Raw genomic sequence first — 21,762 nt, forward strand, 5'->3', positions numbered from 1 at the left:
GCTGAATTTTGGCCGCATCCCTTGCCACATCTCTAAACTAATTTTGTTTGAGTAGAAGTTTATGTCTTGTCTCTTCTGAGTCAGTCACATGGAGATCTTTTTCTAATGCTACTATATCTATTTCCAACTGGCCAAGATCTTCACGCTTCTCCTTCTTAGAGGTGGCTATTTCGAAAACAGCAGTCCCTTGTATAACTGTTTTGTACACCTCCCATAGCACCACTGCTGAATCCCCTGAGTTCTCGTTTACGTGAAAATAATGCTCAGTGTCACTGACTATTTGCTGTCGCATTTTGGGGATTTTTCAAATACCAGGGAGTTACTTGTGTGGGTTTTACCTACAATGGGTTCCCCCACCTCAATCTGGGTGCCTGGTCCAAAATACCTCAAGCTAAGTGAGTGACTTCTCTAATGTGAACCAGCTGATCCCCAGGTGTTATTATATAGTCTATAGGCCCCTGAGTGAAATGTATACTGTCGCTCGGTTGGATGAAATGTACGCCATATATTGGCAAGGCACAACTAAGTCAGAAAATTATTAACCCTAGTGTGTGTTGTTGGTAGTGTCTTGGGCGGCCATCTATCAAAGCTATCTGACACTATGGAGTTGAAGTCACCCCTGATAAAAAGTCTCCCTTTGCAGTCCAGGTGGAATATACTCCAAAACTAGATTAAGTGTGCGCCCTTCCCAGTACCCAGTAATAGCTACGAATCTTCCCTAGATGTCCAGCTAAGTAGAGTTAATCTTTATCAGTAAATTCTTCCTGAGGAGAATCCCCACTCCCCTGGAACCAGAGCCAAAATCCGAATGTGCCACCATCTTGAACCCCCAACGAGTCAAGGCCTGACATGTATTACCCAAAAGATGCTTTTCCTGGAGTAGAACTACATTTGGAAGATGTCTTTAGATATATTGCAATACAATGCCTCTCTTGATCTTGTCCCCGAGCCCATTTACGTTCCAGGACAGCAATTTACATCCTGCTATACGTGGCATGCCCATGGTATAGTGGGTACGCCGCTAAGGCCATCCACCTGATTCCCAATAGGGGCACTCATTCTAAACTTGTGAAATTGGGACTTTGCAGTGTAGTGGAACCTACCACAAATGGCAACAATCCCCGGCATGCAATGTAATTCAATTTTCTATTGTCTGTAAAGCAAAACAAAACTAAACAACTTAAAACATCCTTCCCCTCCCTGCCTTGCACGTTTGAGCTCCCAATAGTGGTGTGGTGAATGCGACTATAAGCTAAGCTACATCGTGCACAGGCATCCCACCCCCTAAATTTACTAAACTCTACTCTCCTCCCTGCATGACGAAATTAAAACCTCCCACCCCCCTAAACATGCAGAGTGCCAATCGCCCACCCCTGTAATCTATTAGGTGTGTGCGACCAAATGGGCACCCGCTCCCTCTCAAAATACTTTCAGTAGTCATTTAAATCAATATACTGTAGTTGCACCAGTTTCAGGCCTTGCCTTGACCAATTGACCAACGAAATCGAACTTCTTTCCCCCGCATTATAATTGTTAAACATTGTCTAACGCCGGTAGACAGTTTCCGACTCTGTTAAGACTGACAGTTCCTTGTGGTAGCAGTGGCCCCCATTAAAAGAAATCAAGATACAGACCAGTCTATTGCATTCTTCCAGGGGATGCGCCATCACTCGTAGGTGTTTCTTCCTCGGCTCCTCCGCTGGCACCATCTGCTCCGGGCTTTCAAATACGGTTGTTTCTCCCCTTACTCACTCTGCGCCAACCTTCCAACCATTCCCAGGGCTCTTCTGGGGTGGTGAAGAACCAAGCTCTAACCCTCCGATTCTACTTGCAGCTTGGCTGAGAATAACATGGCGTACTTAACATTCTTATCTCTGAGTGCGCATTTAACTTCCAAAAAGCTACTCCTTTGCCGCTGCACTTTGAGGGTGAAATCAAGGAAGAAGGATATCTTGCTGTTTTGAAACTCCAGCAGAGGTGAAACCCAGGACGTCTGAAGGATGGCATCTCTGTCTTTGTAGTTAAAGATTCTAGCTACTATTGGGCAAGGTGGGGCTCCCGGCTTTGGTTTGCCACCTGGCACACAAAGCGCTCTCACCACCGAGAAAAAAGTTGACAAGTTTAGTAGTTTTAGATGACAGGTAATCAACTACTCAATGAAGAGATCTGCTGCCGGCTCCTCCACTTTCTCTGGAACGCCAAGTATTCGAATGTTGTTGCTCTGGGAGCACCCCTCATAGCAGTGCAACTGAGTTTCCAGCCGTGCGGGACTGCTAGGCGTGGGGAGCAAACTTTAGGGCCAGGAAGTGGGTCAACGTCCTCCCGCGGGGCCCCAGGGCGGAAGCAATCATAACGACCCCCAGGATCCAGGGGGATGGGGGAGTTCTTGCTTTCTTGACGTCCCCTCGGGAGCAAGTGCCCAATGCCACTGGTGGGCTCTCGTGGAAACTTTGTTGGGATTAAGGTCTGCAGGTATATTGGGTCCGACTCCTGCCCGCAGTCTAGGAACTGTTGCGCATTGGTCGTGAAGGTTGCCACCGCAATCCGGCTCCGAAGTATGCCCCTAGAAAAACTGCCACACAGAGGAGTGGACCCATGTCAAATGGAGCTCACAATTGATCTGAGCACCTCCTTACTGCCTCAGGCACCCAAATGGGAGAGATCTCCGATCTTAATAAACAGAAATTGTTGAAACAATGTTCGCATTTAAAATTTATCTGAAAACTACAAGAGTGTAATCCTATTGATTTCTTTTAAAACTTAAGTCCAAAATTTCTTGAAATGCCTTCTTCCACTGATTTCAACATGCAATGAGTTCATAGTTCATGGACCCAAAAATCTCAGTCAAACCTAGAACTGTTATATCATTTTCTAGTATACAGTAGCCTTTTGCAAGTCATGTCTGCAAGCAAAATAAAGAAGTAAAAATAAGTTGGTCTCACCCTAACGTTTTTTCACTCAGTGTGTGGAAAAGGTTAGTGCAGATCGGAGAATGCAATTTCTGGACATCAGACTGACTATGAGAGCCATGAATGCAATATTTGGGCTCATTCACCTATGTTTATTGAAAGTGACTTATAAAGAAAAAAACAGCTACATATGATGATCCTCTTATCCTCAAGAAATGTCGTCATAATTGCAGAGGAGAGGGATAGAGATGAGACTTCTAAGAATGATTAATTTGTTCATGTTTATATTTTACCCCCTTGATAGCATTTCTAGTTTTAAAATGATACATATGCGTGGTTTGCTTGTTGAATCTGTTTTTAAAAATTACGTTTTTTCTTACAGGTACTGTTGTGTGTGTCCTATGTGGTCTTCTTTTTTTCATTTGTTATTCCTCGATATCCGGTTGTTAGGAGTGATGGTGTTGTTGTTTTTATCCTCTGATGTCTCCATCTCCTTTGATTTTCTTTGTATACCTTGGTTTGTTATTCATGGGTTATTTTCTTGACTTGCCCTGTTTTCATTCCTATTTTTCAGCTTTTTCATTTTCCGACTCCTTTCCTCCTTTCTCTTCTTTTTCTTCTGACTATGCCTTCACTATATCTTCATAGTGTGTTTCTCCTGTGCTATAGTTTTGTACTTTGGTGAATACTTTTTCATTCATATTCATGCCCAATTGTGTATTTTGTAGAGTCAAGTGTTGTATACTTTTATGTCATATTTTTAATTCAGTGTTATAGGCTTTGGGAAACCCTATTTAACTACAGTTCTTTCTCACTGAGCCACTGTTAGAAATTGGGTTTCTGATTGGTAGAGATATGCAGCCCGTCCAAGAAGGAACCACAATCCTACTCAGGATAAATCAGGCACACACCATAAATTAACCTGTGCTCACCCTCTGGAAGCATGGCACCGAGCCGGCAGGCATAACCTGGGAGGCAATGTGTTAAGTTTTTGTGCAACTCTTCAAACAGTAACATAGTGAAAACACCACAAAAAGACCCAAAACCAGTTTAGATAAATGAATTATGATGTTATAAATAAAACCAGACCAAAATTACAGAAGAGTTGATGTCAAGATATGAATTTTTAAAGATTAACAATGAAAATAGCACTTTAAAGCAATAAGCGCCTGATGGGGTAATCTGGATGGTGCTGGACAGGGCAAAGTCAAGAGTTCAGGCCAACCACAATGAAGGCCATGCCAGGTACTCAAGCCACGCAAGGCCCACTGAACAAAAGTACCTTGATTCTGGTCACAACCCGCAGTCGGGGTGATGCGTTGATTTTCCCCAAATAAGGATATTGATTCGCCGGTCTCAAAGACAAAGCACTGGTTTTGAGATGAGTCGGTTACAAGTACAATGCGCCACGTTTCTCCACGCAGTTGAAGGGATGCATCAACCGTCTCTACTGAAGTAGCAGCAATGCGGTGGTTTTGATGTGTTCGTTCTCATGGCGTTGCACTGGTTCCAAGTGCAATGTGTTCCTGCAACAGCAGTGATGCATTGATTTTGCGTCACACAGCACAGAATACATCAGTTCCACTGGGGAAATCAACTGGATCCACTTCCAATGGTCCAGACACTGGAGCAGGGATTAGGACCCTTATATCCCTCAGTCTTGGAACAAGAGGCAAGCCAGCATGCCCTTGGAGATCACTCTGGATTTAAGCAAGAATCCAGCTCTTCTGGGAAGAGGGCAGCAGGGAACAGGGCTGCACCATAGAAAAGCAGTTCTTCCAGAGCAGCAGTCCAGCAGAGGACAATCCTTGTAGCAGCATGAATTTCTTCATATGTCCTGTAGTGTCTGATTTGGTGCGGTCAGAAACCCAGTACTTATACCCAGTTGTGCCTTTGAAGTGAAGGTGACTTGAAAGAAGGGCTTTGAAGTGCACAGAGGTCCTCCCTCTCAGCTGCGGCTCCAGACTCACAACAGGAGGGTATCCAGCCCAGGTGTAATTGTTTAGCTCCTCCCTCCCCTCTTGCCCAGGATGACCAATCAGGATGTGGATGGCCACTCAGTCACACCTAACATTCCTTTGTGTATGGCTGTCAAGAGGGAATGCACAAAGTCCAGTTGTCACTCACCCCAGATGTGTAATGGAGACAGGCTGCAGGCACACAGAACTAAGATCAGAGAGAAGCCATCTTTCCGAAAGTGGCATTTCTACAATAGTAAGGATAAATTCAACTTTGATAGCACAGATAACTCATCATCACCTTTACAATGATATAAAACATGACAAAACTACTCCTCCTCAATTGGGAATTACAGCTAATAAGTGTTATAGGGAATTACTAATGTACCCAGTAGTGTAAGACGAATGCAGGTGTTTTTCACGACCAGGACATGTAAAACTGAAAAGTACATGTCCTACCTTTTAATGACACAGCAACCTATGGGCTACCTAGGGCCTACCTTAGGGGGTGACTTATATATAATAACAGGGGAAATTAAGGCTTGGCCAGTGGTTTTAAATGGTAGCTCAAGTCAAATGGCTGTATGACTGTACACATAGGCTCTGCAGTGGCAAGCCTAACACATGTTTAAAATGCTATTTGTGTAGATGGCACAATCAGTGCTGTAGGTCCACAAGTAGCATTTAATTTACAGGCCCTGGGTACAGGCATTGCACTCCACTAGGAACTTATAGATATGCCAATTGTGCATAAGTCAAATAAACAATGTTTTAGGGGAGAAGCATATGAACATTAGCACTGGTTGGCAGTGGTAAAGTGCTCAGAGTCCTAAGGACAAGAAAAAGAAATCAGCAAAAAGGTGAGGTAAATAGGTAAAACATTTGGGGGAAATCAGGTCTAACAGTCACTATTAACACTGATATTGCCTTGATTCAAGAATCACAAATTTCTGAATCAAAAGCCTTAAAACGTAAAAGATGTTAGGTTGTAATGGTTTTGTCTCCCCTGCTCGTGGGAAAAACTGACAATTACTTTATGGAACAAAAAACAAAGGATTTTATTTGTTTCACAAGAATGAGACTCAGAGGGTAAATAGATTGTGGTTAAATTAATAGTTGATAATATAATGCTTCCAATTTTTAATGTATTTGGTCCTGTTACAGTTGATACATAGTTTTGGACACAAATCGATAAGAAAATGCTGAAATATGATGATGACGACTTTGTTCTTGGTGGAGAATGTGATCAAGTTAGCTGATGGAAATGGCCTGATTAGGGTCACTTGGGTCACTCACGACCACCTCTCAGTCTTCCATACCAAATCAAAAGTTGGTCAGGCAGTAGAGAATACAATTCAATATCTGTTTATTTAGACACACTCAGAGTGGAGCTCAATCTGCCCAGTCGCTGGGAGTGCTGCAGAGGGACTGACATCAGTAAGCATAACAATACATCATGTACACTTCTAAACCTATGAAAGCACGCCCACCTTTCCAAAGAGATGTAGCTGAACAGTAAATTACAAAGGAGTAAGTTTTGATTCTGAGGCAATGGACACATTATCTACTATTCAAAGTCACTCTGCCTGTACATACCACTAGCCAAGCCGGAGAAGGCCTACACCTAAAAGGAAAGGTATGCGATAATAAGAACAGGGCATTCGTTAATTGTGGCAAAACTAAGGTCCAAAGTAACATAACTTAGAGAAGGCTGTTTCTCGGGGATGGCAAAGGATTATTTTGATTATAATTCAAAAGGGCAGCTATACACGAAATGGTGCAGCGAATGCTAACCTTACATAAAACAATGTGATAGCCTGTTTTTCTATTCTGACATAGCAACCTAATATTAGATAGAAACTCAAAAGTTACATTTGTACATATTAAAATGCATCATTAATTTTGCTCTGCTATCAACATAAATGGAAATTATGTAACCTTGACCTAAGAGAATACACCTTTTATTCACCCCTCTATCAATCTCAATCTCAATCCCAAATTGAATAGTTATTTTTTATACAAGCTTGGCTCAAAACACTGTGCTGTGGACATAGCTCAATATTAATTTTGGACCGTGCACCTATTTAGACTTTGACTTTATACAGTTTCAGCCCCATCCTGGTTAATGGCGATGTATTCATTCCCTCTTATGTGATTCTATTTGTATTTCCAAATGCAAAACGTTTGTTACATAATTTTTCTTGCTTAACAACACAACATTTTCCATTTTCTCTAGTGTATGGGATTCCTTTAGAGCTGCTGCTCATGGTTTCAGAATTATTTGACTCTAAAATATAAATTAGAAGCAGAACAATCTGCAACAATCTTAGGCAAAAATGTAACAAAAAAACTTGTCTTTTATCACTCAAAATATAATACTATGGTGGATAAAATAAGATGAGAAAACTAATCTCAACTTTTATAAAAGTCAAAGAAAAGAGCGAAAGTTGTTTACTTATCTTCTAGTAATGGTCAATAATTATGTAAAGACAAGGATATTTTGAATTAATTTGTTAATTTTTACAACAACTTTTTTTTGTGAAACATGTCCCTCTCATTTGAAAATTTAAAATTATTTGCAATTCATTATTCAGCCTCATACACATAACATTGATTTTACTTTGTTGGAGAAAGATAGTTAAATTGAAGAAATACTTAGGGCTGTTTCTTCATTGGAAAGAAGGTATGATTTAGGCCCTGATGGCTTTAGGTTTGCCACTATTGAAGCTGCTGTGTGTGTTTTCCTTCTCATTCTCCTCCTTTTACCAACATTGTATTAAGTATAACAACCTTATTCAAATTAGTAATCGATATTATGATGTTATCTTTTATAGAGTAACAAAAGAAATCTGTATCGAAATAATTTGAGAATAAATATATTTTTTGTTATAAATAAAACCAGACCAAAATTACAGAAGAGTTGATGTCAAGATATGAATTTTTAAAGATTAACAATGAAAATAGCACTTTAAAGCAATAAGCGCCTGATGGGGTAATCTGGATGGTGCTGGACAGGGCAAAGTCAAGAGTTCAGGCCAACCACAATGAAGGCCATGCCAGGTACTCAAGCCACGCAAGGCCCACTGAACAAAAGTACCTTGATTCTGGTCACAACCCGCAGTCGGGGTGATGTGTTGATTTTCCCCAAATAAGGATATTGATTCGCCGGTCCCAAAGACAAAGCACTGGTTTTGAGATGAGTCGGTTACAAGTACAATGCGCCACGTTTCTCCACGCAGTTGAAGGGATGCATCAACCGTCTCTACTGAAGTAGCAGCAATGCGGTGGTTTTGATGTGTTCGTTCTCATGGCGTTGCACTGGTTCCAAGTGCAATGTGTTCCTGCAACAGCAGTGATGCATTGATTTTGCGTCACACAGCACAGAATTCATCAGTTCCACTGGGGAAATCAACTGGATCCACTTCCAATGGTCCAGACACTGGAGCAGGGATTAGGACCCTTATATCCCTCAGTCTTGGAACAAGAGGCAAGCCAGCATGCCCTTGGAGATCACTCTGGATTTAAGCAAGAATCCAGCTCTTCTGGGAAGAGGGCAGCAGGGAACAGGGCTGCACCATAGAAAAGCAGTTCTTCCAGAGCAGCAGTCCAGCAGAGTGACAATCCTTGTAGCAGCATGAATTTCTTCATATGTCCTGTAGTGTCTGATTTGGTGCGGTCAGAAACCCAGTACTTATACCCAGTTGTGCCTTTGAAGTGAAGGTGACTTGAAAGAAGGGCTTTGAAGTGCACAGAGGTCCTCCCTCTCAGCTGCGGCTCCAGACTCACAACAGGAGGGTATCCAGCCCAGGTGTAATTGTTTAGCTCCTCCCTCCCCTCTTGCCCAGGATGACCAATCAGGATGTGGATGGCCACTCAGTCACACCTAACATTCCTTTGTGTATGGCTGTCTAGAGGGAATGAACAAAGTCCAGTTGTCACTCACCCCAGATGTGTAATGGAGACAGGCTGCAGGCACACAGAACTAAGATCAGAGAGAAGCCATCTTTCCGAAAGTGGCATTTCTACAATAGTAATGATAAATTCAACTTTGATAGCACAGATAACTCATCATCACCTTTACAATGATATAAAACATGACAAAACTACTCCTCCTCAATCGGGAATTACAGCTAATAAGTGTTATAGGGAATTACTAATGTACCCAGTAGTGTAAGACGAATGCAGGTGTTTTTCACGACCAGGACATGCAAAACTGAAAAGTACATGTCCTACCTTTTAATGACACAGCAACCTATGGGCTACCTAGGGCCTACCTTAGGGGGTGACTTATATATAATAACAGGGGAAATTAAGGCTTGGCAAGTGGTTTTAAATGGTAGCTCAAGTCAAATGGCTGTATGACTATACACATAGGCTCTGCAGTGGCAAGCCTAACACATGTTTAAAATGCTATTTGTGTAGATGGCACAATCAGTGCTGTAGGTCCACAAGTAACATTTAATTTACAGGCCCTGGGTACAGGCATTGCACTCCACTAGGAACTTATAGATATGCCAATTGTGCATAAGTCAAATAAACAATGTTTTAGGGGAGAAGCATATGAACATTAGCACTGGTTGGCAGTGGTAAAGTGCTCAGAGTCCTAAGGACAAGAAAAAGAAATCAGCAAAAAGGTGAGGTCCATCTGATAACTGGCTAGAGGGGACGCATCTATGGGGCTATGAGATTGGTGTTTTGTGTTGTTCAAGGATCATCTAAGTAGGTACTGTCATTGTGGTGAAGGGTAGGACATATGGAAAAGGGTGAGGACATTTCTTAGAATGGAGTGGAGCGTTGTGGACCTGCATGGTAAAAGCATAGTGTGGTAAAATTTTGCGATGTAATGGCATGTCATTGTCATTGACATTGCGTAGTAATACCCGCGTGGTAATGGCATGCGTTGTATTGGTATGCAATGCAATGACTCAACCTCTCTATGGCCTTACTACTCCGAGACCATACCTAATAAATAAGCATGGGCGGATCTAGCGGATCTCGCGCACGCGAATTTGCGGATTTACGGATTCGCAATCCGCAAAATCCGCGAACTCTCGCGGATTAGCGGATTTTTCCGTTTTTTTTGTTGCCGAGCGTTCGAGGATTTGTGGACCATTTCGCAATTGCCAACTTACTTTTCGGCTCGCAACGGCCGCGACTATGTTGTTTCTACGTCTGGTTTATCATCACAGGTTCACAGCACCCTCTGTTTCACCACTGCCACCCTCTGGTACACCCATGCCACCCTCTGGTACATCCTGACTGCCACCCATTAGGTTTGTTTATCACTGTAGATCATGGGGGTGAAAAAAGCAAGCACACCGCCCTGCTTCAACTGCCATGAATTAATTTGGGGTTGATTAATGTGTCACTTATTTTTAAACTTCCAGTCTGGCTGGCACCTGCTTCCTTCCTTATCTGTAATTTTCTTTCTGTTGCAGTGAAAGCAAGCACACCTGCCCTTCTTCAACTGCCATGAATTAATTAGGGGGGGATTAATGTGTCAGTAATTTTGAAACTTCCAGTATGGCTGGCACCTGCTTCCTTCCTTATCTGAAATTTGCTTTCTGTTGCAGTGCAATTTTTTTTCACAGGACCATTATGGTCTACTTGTAGCTATTCTATGAGCCTGCTGTTTGGGTCATAGCAGGGTCATGGAATAGTTGCAAATAGGCAACTGAACTCTGGAGGGGCCCCTCAGGAAGCACTAGAGTGAATGGTTACTAATGTTAAGTTTGAACTTTTGCACCTGCTGATTGCTTTCAGTTTAGCAAAAATCGTTTTTCTGCAATTTCGCGTGATTTGCGGGGCGCGAATCCGTGCGAGATCGATTTCGGAAGCCGCGAATGCGAGCGAATACACTTTTTTTTTTGCGGCGTGTATGTTCGCGTGATTTTTTTCGTGTTCGCAAGGCGCTTGTAGCTATACGTTTGCGAAGTTACCCTAACGGTCGTACACGGGCGCAGCCATCTTGTTTGCGTGCGTGATGTAATTCCGTTTCCGGCCGCTATGTGTAATCTCGCAAAGTGTGCTGCTCGCTAGTACAATTTCGCACGTGCTCGCGAGGAAAATCTCGCGCGAACTTACCCACGCGGTCGTGAATGGGCGTGGCCATCTTGTTTCTCATTCATTGCTATGGTTCTGGGCATGCTTTCTGTATCCTCTCTGAATCTCTGCCATCCTTTGCTTTTTTTGAAGTTTATTTGATCTATTTTACTTATTATCTATCCCTCTATTTTTCTAGCTCTATATTTTTGTGTTTTCTGCTACTTTTTGTTAATTTTAAACTACTTTTTTAAACTCTTTTATTTTCTTCTTCCCTATTCTATTTCTTCTTTATTATTTAACTCATTTCTGCCCAGACCATGGTAAAGGGAGCCGGGAAGCACCCTGAGAAGGGAAAGGGTCCCGCACCCTGTGCCCGGCTCCCGTGCGGGCGTTTGAGGGGGGAGCAAGTGATGCCACGGGAGATCTTTAGCGCGGAGGAGGTGGCCGCACTCATCTTCCACGTCCAGCGCCGCCTCCCCAAGACGATCCTGGGAGGCGGCAAGATCGCAACCGGCTATGGCATCCGGGAGCGCCGGAAGCGGTGGGAGAAGGTGTGCCGGGCCATGTTTAAGCTCTCTGGGGTCCGGCGCACCTATAACCAGGCCACCCACCGCTGGACGGATGTCATGGACCGGGAACGGGACTTGCTGGACGCGCTCGGCGTAGAGGTCCCCGGGCTTGGTGAGTAGTAGTAGCCATTTCTAGCTATTTCATCACTAATCTGTTTTATCCGGCTCTGTTATTTGCAAATGTTTGTTCTTTACCAAGAGCAATAATGCTGCAGATTACATTAGGTAAATTATATTTCAAAATCTTCTATGCATTTCAGGTGCACTGCTCTCCTTCTCAGTAGCCTTGCTTGCTACTATGCCTATTTGTTTTGTATTTTGTGTTCATTTCATTGGCCTGAGAAATTATGTATGAGTGTAATGTAAAGAACTGCGTAATGCTAGACACTAAGGGTCATATTTTCAATTACCGGCGCATCCCTGCAAAGTAGCAGGGATGCGGCAGTAATTGTGCGCCATGCCACCACCACCCATTGGGCCAAAACTTCACAGAAGCCTTACGCATCTGTGGCGTAAAGGCGGCGCATTGCTGGAGTTGCGTGCCAACGATGGCGCAGCTCCAGCAATGCTCTGGTGTGCCCTATCTCCCCAATGCTGCATCAAGCCGTACGTCGGCTTCAAGCAGGCGCAGGGTTTGAGTCACGCATCATTGTCCTAAAAGTGACTGATTGATATCTTGTACATTTCCCTCACCCACTTCTAGGATTCGTTCCTGCGCAGGAACGCCCTCCCTTGCGCCGGAACGCCCCCTGATGGTGCAGGGCTTTACAACGTGATGCATCTCCCATATGCGCTTTTTTTTAATATATACGTCGCACCATGGCGACTCTTTTGTTCTGCCGCTGCGTCACAAAAGTCACGCAACAATGGAGGAAAATGAGCCGCAAGGGACTTCTAAATCAGCCCCAACAGACTGAAGTCCAGTCCTTCCTTTAGACACATGGCTATAAGAAGAAATAGTGGTGGTGGTCGGTGGATTGATAGTTTGAGTATTCACTGATCTGCAAGCAGGATGGACTTTGTCTGTCACTTTGCGTGCTGCGGACTGCTGCCTGCCAGGCCTAGGCAAACCTTTTTAGTAGTCTGTTTATTGAGTTACATAGGAACTTTGAAAGTCAACGGTCCGCAAATCAGGCAATACGAATAACGTAGTATACCACATGAGATAGGTCAATATATCCCGTGGAATAGTTGTCTATCTATTTGCTATTTCTCAAAAATATTTTGTAATAGTTCTTTTGAAATGTTTGATTTGGTTGACAAATCTCATCCATGTTTTCTGGTCTTTCTTTCTTTCATGTTGTACATCAGCTCCCCCCAAGGGCAAGAGGACACAGGAGGAGGGTGCTGTTCAGGAGGATGCAGGCCAGGATCGGGCAGGCGAGGGCTCCTTTGCTGGCCCCAGTAAGTTTTAATTTTAATAAAGTGTACCTATTTTTTCCTAGCGCTCCTCATTCGATTTTTTCTAAATCGTCTTTGATCTTCTTGTAGACTGGATCTAAATTCTTATCCTGCCTCGACTATGACTCCCTGTGGTATTACTAGATTATTCTTATTAGTCTGTGTGTGTAGCTAACTAAGATTGCACATTTGGCAATTCCATTGGACTCCCATTCTAGTCAGCAATAGCTCTATGCACTGAGTGCAGTCCTCTGGGATTGTCCATAATGTCTTTTCAAGTCTTCTAAATGTTTATGCTTTGACAATTGCCAACAATAAAAAGGTGAATGACCACCAAGAAAGAATAAGATACTACTTTACTTTTGTTTTGGATAGGAGGACAATCCATTCTACTACTGTTGCAGGGACAAATCTGCACAAACCGAACTATGAACACTAAATAGTGCATTGTTTATCAATTATAATAGGCGCAGGTAGACTTTCTTTCCACATACCTCAGTGATATCAGACTTTGAAGAACCCCCAATCTCCTTACTGACTAGATAGTGTGGCAGAGTCATTTAGCTCCCTAAGTCACCGATGATTGATCCCCAATGATCATTAGATTATCCTACGCAGGGCAAGAGTACGGAGTCACAGTCAAGAAGTGTCAGAGGCACTCATGCTTGCAAAATTTCCAAAACCTTTAGCTCATCCACTCTAGTCTGGAGGACCAACAACCACAGAGTCTATTTAAGTTTAAAAGCTTTAATAAAACTAAACACATTTATTAAAATCAACTTTGTCATAAAAGTAACCGTTTAACTGAAAATGGAAAAGTGCTTAGTGCTAATGATTAATTGGACACATTTCTTGTGGTCGAGCTGAGCTCTCACCTGGTTTGAACTTGAGCTTGACCCTGATCGTGTTCTTAGAAGTCAAGCTTCTGTTAGGAGAAAAAGTGTTGTGTGTTAAAAATAAAAAGCAAGCATTCATCAGTTGTGCCAAAAAGTGCAGCAAGACAACAGCCTTCCCTGGAAAAAGGGACATTTTTACTGTAGAGTATACAGTTACAAATTATTACATTGTATTTCGTTTTTTTTAACTTTCTTTATTCCTCCTAGACCAAATATTATACAGTAGTGAGTGGTGTAATCTAACATTCTAAAAATTTACTTTGTAGGTGGAACATCTGGTGGCGGGGCCAGCGCGGAGGGGGTGGATGAGGAGGACAACACTTCTGGGGAGGAGGCGGTGCGAGTGCCGGACGACACCAATGTGCCTGTGAGGGTTGACACGGTGGTGGCGGGCACAGGTAAGCTATATATTCGAAAAGCGAAAGAAGGGTGTAAGTAAGTGTGGAAGGACGAGAAATTTTATGATGGCTGGCAAAGAAGAATGATATGTGTTTGCTTGGCCCCCGAGGTCGCTGGGAAGGAAAGAATATGGTATGGTGCATGGCTGGGTCAATGATGAAGCAAGGATGGGTGGAAGGACAACAGCCTGGGTGGGTGAAACATAAACTGTATGTGTGCATATACTTTGAATGGATGGATGCCTGGAGCATGGTATTATCTGACTCTTAGATAGCACATGTGTATCTAGAGAGAGTAGATGGTCACTGGATGAACTAAGTGTTACCTTGAAGAGCATGTAACACCGCACCAGCACGTCCGTTCCAGTGTAGGGAAGGCAAGGAAAAGAAATTGTAAATTTGTCCAATACTACCATGAATAGTAGCAATAGTTTGTATTGCAACTGCAAGCACAGCATATATCCGGTTATTACGGTGGACACTCCGTACCTCTCTTAATAACTTTAGTTTAGTAGTAGTACGTCATTCATGTGTGGGTGTATCACTGTTCACTCAATAATAAGCAAAACACCTAAAGTCATCCCATATGTCATCAAATACATCCCATGTGAAGTGATAGATAATCTAATTATTTAGCTTCTTCATTTTCCTTTTCTAGTACTCATTTGCACTGTAGGGTGAAAGGTAAATTAATTAAGCAGTAGCCCTTGTAACCGAGTATTCTCAGTGCCACCCGTAATAGAAAAGTAATAGCTTCACCACCTGCATGTACTGGACCGGTACAGTAACGCAAGTCTGTCTCACTCATTATGGTGTGCATCTGTTTTTCTCGGGTGCAAGTTCACTGCGCTGGCATTCTGCCGGCTTGCATAAGATACCGTACCAATTTTCCGAAACAAGAGAGAAGAAGAAGAATAAGACTGGTGTACTGTCATAGTCGACTGTAATGGAAGTCCATAGTGGTCGTAGAATTTGTTCATTAAACTACCACTAATGTTAGAGCAAGGATGCAGAAGTGGGAGGTTAGATAGATACTGTCCTCAATAGTTATGTACTGTGCTTTCAATTTGCTACTTGTACTGTGACACAACTTTCGGCTCAATCACTTTGTGTTATTAATGTTAAGGGGCATTGGTTACAGACTATGTCTTTCTTTCTTCATATAGTTGCTCCTTCCAAATCGACATCACGGAGGGAGCAGGCTCGAATGGCCCGGCAACGGAGGCTGGATGCCACTATCGCGGAATATCGGCGGCTGGTGGCCCTGGAGGAGTCGGAGGACACGCAGTCGACCGGTGCAACCACAACATCCTCGACTGGGACAGCTGCATCCTCCTCCGTGACCCCACGGGCTGCCAGCCAGCGCAGTGCTCCAGCGGTACGGAGCCGGGCTAACAAAGCCAACCGCCACCGCCAAGCAGCAAAAAGACCAGCTTGCCCCCACAGGAGCTGCAAGGCACGCCAGCGCCGCCTAGGAGTGAGAATGTCCTACCTGGAGAAGGAGGTCCATAGGTACAAGAACTTGGTGGAGGGCCTCCGCTTCGAGCATGCCACCCTCCGCAAGGAGTATGATGCCCTGGCCGCAAAATTCACCAGCACCCTCCAGTAGTGGAGTGTCCCTTGCCCTTTTTTTAGAGACTTTTGGGGGGTGGGATTTGGGAGTTGGGTGCTTTTGGGGACTTTTCAAAGACAATCGTTGGGGTTAGGGAGGGTCTTGAGGGAGATTATTTTGTTAGGGCTACATAAATATACTTTTTTAAACTTTATCTGACCATACCTGTTTTTTACTGCTTTTCATTGTGGTGGGTGGGGGTGTAACAGTAAGTTTGTTTTCCTGAAGAGTCCTAGGACTTTAGTAGTACTACCGTCAATCTCTCGTCTAGTCCTAATACTCCATTATACTACCTCCCACCAAACGCTTATCTTACCTGTAATTTGTGTTAGAAATTAGGGCTAGGCCCAGGGCTGGCTCCACGTGAAATGGGGATTAAGGTTGGCAATCCTGGGCGGATGAAATTTCCTCATTGCAGTGGTACTAGTGGTGTGACACAGTGGCAGTTGCATGCCTATGGAAAAAAAGAAAACAAAACCTGGTTTGTCCTTACTGTAGCATTACAACGGTTACGGTACGCTCGAGAATATAGCAGGTGACAGTACACTAGAACAGTGCCACAATGTAGCCTAACAAATGGTAAAGTATTGCAAGTATAACTAGTACTTGCGTTGAATGTATTTGACATTGGCTCCTACTACTACAAGAAATAGTACTGAAGCTGAGTAAGTCTAGAAAATATCCTCGTATTCCTTCACCAGCCTGTTGCTATGACCTTATCCTCCCCAGCAAGTGTGTGGAATTATTGATGTCATTTAGTCAGACATCAGGCAAAACCACACAGCCCGGGGGAAGAGGGTTAGGGTTTGGAAAATGGATGGGAATGGGGGTTTCTTTTTGGGTAGGTTTTGTTGAGAGAAGAAAAAAAAGCACAGCATGGACACACAATAATTGAAGATAAAGAAATCTTTGGGTACAAACTAAAGCTAACCACATGCAGTCACACTCATAGAAGAAAACAATGGATACTGTATCTGTATTCTGTATGTTGTTGGAGTTGTGCTGTTGAATTTGGTAAGTAAGTTGCATGCAGCAAACAATTCCTCTTATTAGCGGCACTCCTCCATTCCAGCTGACGCTTCGTCCATCAATGTTGGTGACCACTGACAGAAGACACCCTGTCCACTGCCTGCCTGGCGGATGTTGACTGAAACCCGGCCTGTAATTATTGAACGGAAAACAGGAAGTGCTATTACAATACCACTGATAAATAAATATAAGGTATGTACGCTGTGTGGTGCAAAAAGTCACACTTTGATTTCCCTAATAGACAGTACAATATTTTTGAAATTGCGTACTCTGTCTGAGTCACCTTTTTAAGGATAAATAAGTATGGCCAAAATATTATAGCGGATCTTTCCCCTCAAGGTAGGTGTACTGTAAACTGTGTTTTAGAACAAAATTTGACCTTCCCAGCAATGCTCCCACCAAGACCCTTACTAAAGCCAGTCGCAAATGTAGAAGACCCCAATCAGATCTCAAAAAACGAGGCCTAGCAGAAAAATGGTGACAAAACGTACTTTAAAAGTAAAAGTAGGCCCAAATACACCCTTACCCACCGTGGATTGTATTCAAACCACTTGCAAGCAAGCAAAAGTATCCATAGCCAGCATCGCTCCAAGGGTGCTCTAAAACCCCAGAACTGAGTTGCAATAGAACACCCCGAAACACATGCAATCCTGCTGCTAGGGCTAACCCTAACGAACCCTAAGTTACAAAAAGTGCCAAAAGGTTTTGCCTTATGGATTTTGTCCAAAACACTTCTATCCGGTATTAGACCTTCCCAGGAATGCCCCAAGACCCGCCAACCCACCCACAAAAAAGCACGCGACAACACCCCCAAACAGCCAAAAAGCAAAATCTCATACTTATAATATCTCTCGGCCTTCGGTCCAAACGCGCTGTGCAGCTAGGTCATCATCATCATAACTCCTGTTTTCCACCATGGATTTCCTGAAAAGGAAATGCAATCAAGATTAGACTGTCGTAGCAGTGCTTCGACAGAGACCCCGCAACCCACCCACAAACACCAGGAAGCCCCCCAAAACGCTACATTGAGCAAGATGTCAGAAGAAATAGCAAAAAAAAGGCTTTTCCTTATGGATTTTGTCCAAACCACTTCTATCCGGTATTAGACCTTCCCAGGAATGCCCCAAGACCCGCCAACCCACCCGCAAAAAAGCATGCGACAACACCCCCAAACAGCCAAAAAGCAAAATCTCATACTTACAATATCTCTCGGCCTTCGGTCCAAACGCGCTGTGCAGCTAGGTCATCATCATCATAACTCCTGTTTTCCACCATGGATTTCCTGAAAAGGAAATGCAATCAAGATTAGACTGTCTTAGCAGTGCTTCGACAGAGACCCCGCAACCCACCCACAAACACCAGGAAGCCCCCCAAAACGCTACATTGAGCAAGATGTCAGAAGAAATAGCAAAAAAAAGGCTTTTCCTTATGGATTTTGTCCAAACCACTTCTATCCGGTATTAGACCTTCCCAGGAATGCCCCAAGACCCGCCAACCCACCCGCAAAAAAGCATGCGACAACACCCCCAAACAGCCAAAAAGCAAAATCTCATACTAGGTCATCATCATCATAACTCCTGTTTTCCACCACGGATTTCCTGGAAAGGAAATGCAATCAAGATTAGACTGTCGCAGCAGTGCTCCCAGACCCCAAAACTCACCCACAAACACCCGGAACCCGGCCAAAGAGCACCTCAAAGGCAAGCAAGTCAGCAAAAACGGCAAGAAATTTCCGCCTCATATTTGGTCCTAAACACTTTTATCCGTTATTAGAGCTTCACAGCAATGGGCCCAGAGCCGTCAACTCACCCGCAAAGAAGTAGAACACCCCCACAAGTGCTGAGTCTTTCTTCATTGGGCGTAATCCAGCCCTCTGCTTTGAGGGAAATAGGAGGAGGAGGATAGAGGAGCATGTTCTTCTGAACTTGTGAACCTGTGGAATGTAGACTGCGGCACCTTCAAATCAATAAGCAAACAAGTGAAGACAGTTCTGCTGATGGGCTTGTTTTTGGGATTAGGTGATTAAAGTTGTAATTAAATTAACTGTGCAAAACAAAGAAAGACAGACACACAGGAATAAAAGTGAATAAGGACGAAAAAGAAAGTTATTGATTCATTGTCTCATTTTCAGGGCTCGGTGTCAGGGAATAAGAAGAAGATTTCGTCATCATACTCTGCGAATTCAGGCAGGGTGAGGTCAATGTTACCGAACAGAGAACAAATCCCCTCATCTACGTTGCCGTCCTCCTCGTCTTCATGCGGCGTGCTTTCTCGTACTTTGTAATCTGGTGGTATGAGGTGCTGATTCATCTTGAACATTGTCAGCCGCTCCACATTTTTGGGCGAGAGGCGGCTCCGTTTGGGAGTTACAATGCCACCAGCAGCACTGAAAACACGTTCAGAAGACACACTTGCGAGTGGGCAAGACAAATAGTTTATAGCCAGGTTGGAGAGCTGTGGCCACAATTGTTTTTTCCCATGCCAATACTGCAATGGCTCATCATTAAGAAAGACCTCTGTTGAGTCATTCAGATAGTCCTGCACCTTCGACTCAAGGTCCCCAACGGTTCCTCCACTTTGCTTACTTTTTGCTGTGCCTGTGACATTTTTTCGAGAACCATACCCAAGCAAAGTTAGCCAATCCTCTACAGCAGCCACTGTTACTGTTGTGTGTGGTGCAGATGATCCGGTTGCCGGTGTCTTTAACGGCTGAGAGGTCACTTGTGCCACAGCCACAGGTGCAGAAGTGGATTCTTTTGACTGGGGATGGCCTGCTGATGCTGATGCTGATGTACTGCCTTCTCCTTCAATATCCTGCCGTTCTTTTTCAAACCTCTTGGCTGACCAGGCTAGCCAACGTTTGTACTTTTTAACATCTTCATCAGCAAAAGGAAAGAATGCTTGGCCTGCCAGCGCCTTTTTGTAGCGTGGATCCAGAATAGTAGCACAAATGTAATGCTGTTCTGAGTTGATCTTTTTAAGACGTTCATCACCACGTAGGCGCTCTAATAATTTCTCCGACAAAAGAAAAGGGTCTTTGTTTTTTTCATCTTTTTCTAACTCAGAAGACACCGCCTTCAGTTGGTGCTCCAGCATGCACAACAATGGGATAGCTTGTCCCAAATTACAGTCCTCCTGGCTGACTGCACGCGTGAAGAACTCAAAAGGACGAAGCATGTCTGTCAGGCTTTTAACTATGTCCCATTGCGCCGCACCCATCCGCAGGTCCTTCTGAGCTGTACCCTCTGTTAAGAAATAGTGATCGAGTACCGTATACTGCTCATACAGACGCTCAAGCATGTAGAAGGTTGAGTTCCAACGTGTTGCCACCTCCTGGATGAGTGCTTTCACTGGCATTCGACGTTCAAGTAGCAGCCTCCTCAGATGCTTCCGGGCCTTAAAAGAATGGCTGAAATGGTTGCACATTTTGCGGCAGGTGGCCATTACCTCGAACGCTGAACTGTCTCTATCACTCAAGAATTTTTGAACTACCATGTGATGTATTCCTATAGGTACTGTATCGATTCCCCTATTCCTGACCCTGGTTTGGTTAATAATTAACTAGCAGCCATCCAACGGTGCAAAAAAACGTTATCTGATTAAGCCACACCACGGCACAGAAGCGCGTTATCTGATTAGGTCATAACGCATGCCATCTAATTAGACAAGCGATATTCCTCCAGCCCCTGATAAGGCATACGGAGTTCTCAAAACAAATCAAACCTACAGCGACCTGGGAAATTCCCATAACCATTGTTTTGATTTCACCGAGAACTTCAGCAAAAGAATGTGCGAACGAGCCCGTTCATATGACATCCTTATTGACGTATATATGTCCATCCTTACGTCAATCTCGGCACCTTTCAGGTATAAATATTACCGACATTGCCTTAAGCAAACACATGCGGTGGTGACGAGATCGGAGCAGCGAGACGTGCTGAGGAGCCCAGCAGAGAGCGAAGCCCACAGACGCTGCCCCGCCTTCCTGACGCGCTGAGAACGAGATACTGTCTTTCTCCTGCCGAGAAATCCAGCTCCGGCGCTTCCATGCAGCCCTCGCAGGCAGCTGGAATATCAAGACCTGGGATAAGAGATACCAGCCCTCCATCATTCTAGATCTCAGGTACAGAACTGAATAACCCCTTGCAGAGAATTCTCGAATCAGTCCCTTGGCAAAACAAACTTAACTTAAACTGCTACTTATCTACTCCCGCCCACGTATTAGGCTTAGGTCAGGTACATTGGGGTAGGCGTGGTTAGAAGCACCAGTTGAGTACGATTAGTCAAATGTATATATGTATGTATCTATTTTATCCATTTTAAAGTATCATATGGCTCAGAAACCATATCAATGCTTTTACAGTATTATTTTATAATTCTGTCTCTACTGTATGCACTTTACTTAACTACAAGTATTGCAATAATAGCGATTCATTTCTCTTGTATGAGAAAAGAGACTGATCAATAATTAACATCTTTTATTGAACCACGCCCATCTCTTATTTCTCTACAAACTGGTGAAACTAAGAATGCATGTACTGACTGAGTAAAATAAGTTGTCTATTGTTTTCACACGACTCTAGAGATACACTCTTGATTAGGGGAGAGCAAAGTTGTCATGTTCTATGGTTGTCAGAAACTAAATCCCTTCTTGTCTATCCAGGGAGGTTAAAATCCTCCTTGTCTATTCAAGAAAGTTTCTAGTGAACTCTGAGCTAGCTGGCAAACACAAACCTTTAAGTCTAATATCGTCGGTAGAAGACCTAGTTAACCTCTGCCCTAGGTCTATACTATTGAAGATATTATTCCAATGCGCAGAGCCTATTGGGATAATAGGAACTACACTACATGGCGCCCAACCGTTTGGATAGGCGATAAAACTAACGCAAGACATTAGAGTAACTCAGTCGTGCTTTTTCACACAGACCCCTTTTTTCCCATAATA

This window comes from Lissotriton helveticus, chromosome 1_2 (assembly GCF_964261635.1).
Source record: "Lissotriton helveticus chromosome 1_2, aLisHel1.1, whole genome shotgun sequence".
Classification (NCBI taxonomy): domain Eukaryota; kingdom Metazoa; phylum Chordata; class Amphibia; order Caudata; family Salamandridae; genus Lissotriton; species Lissotriton helveticus.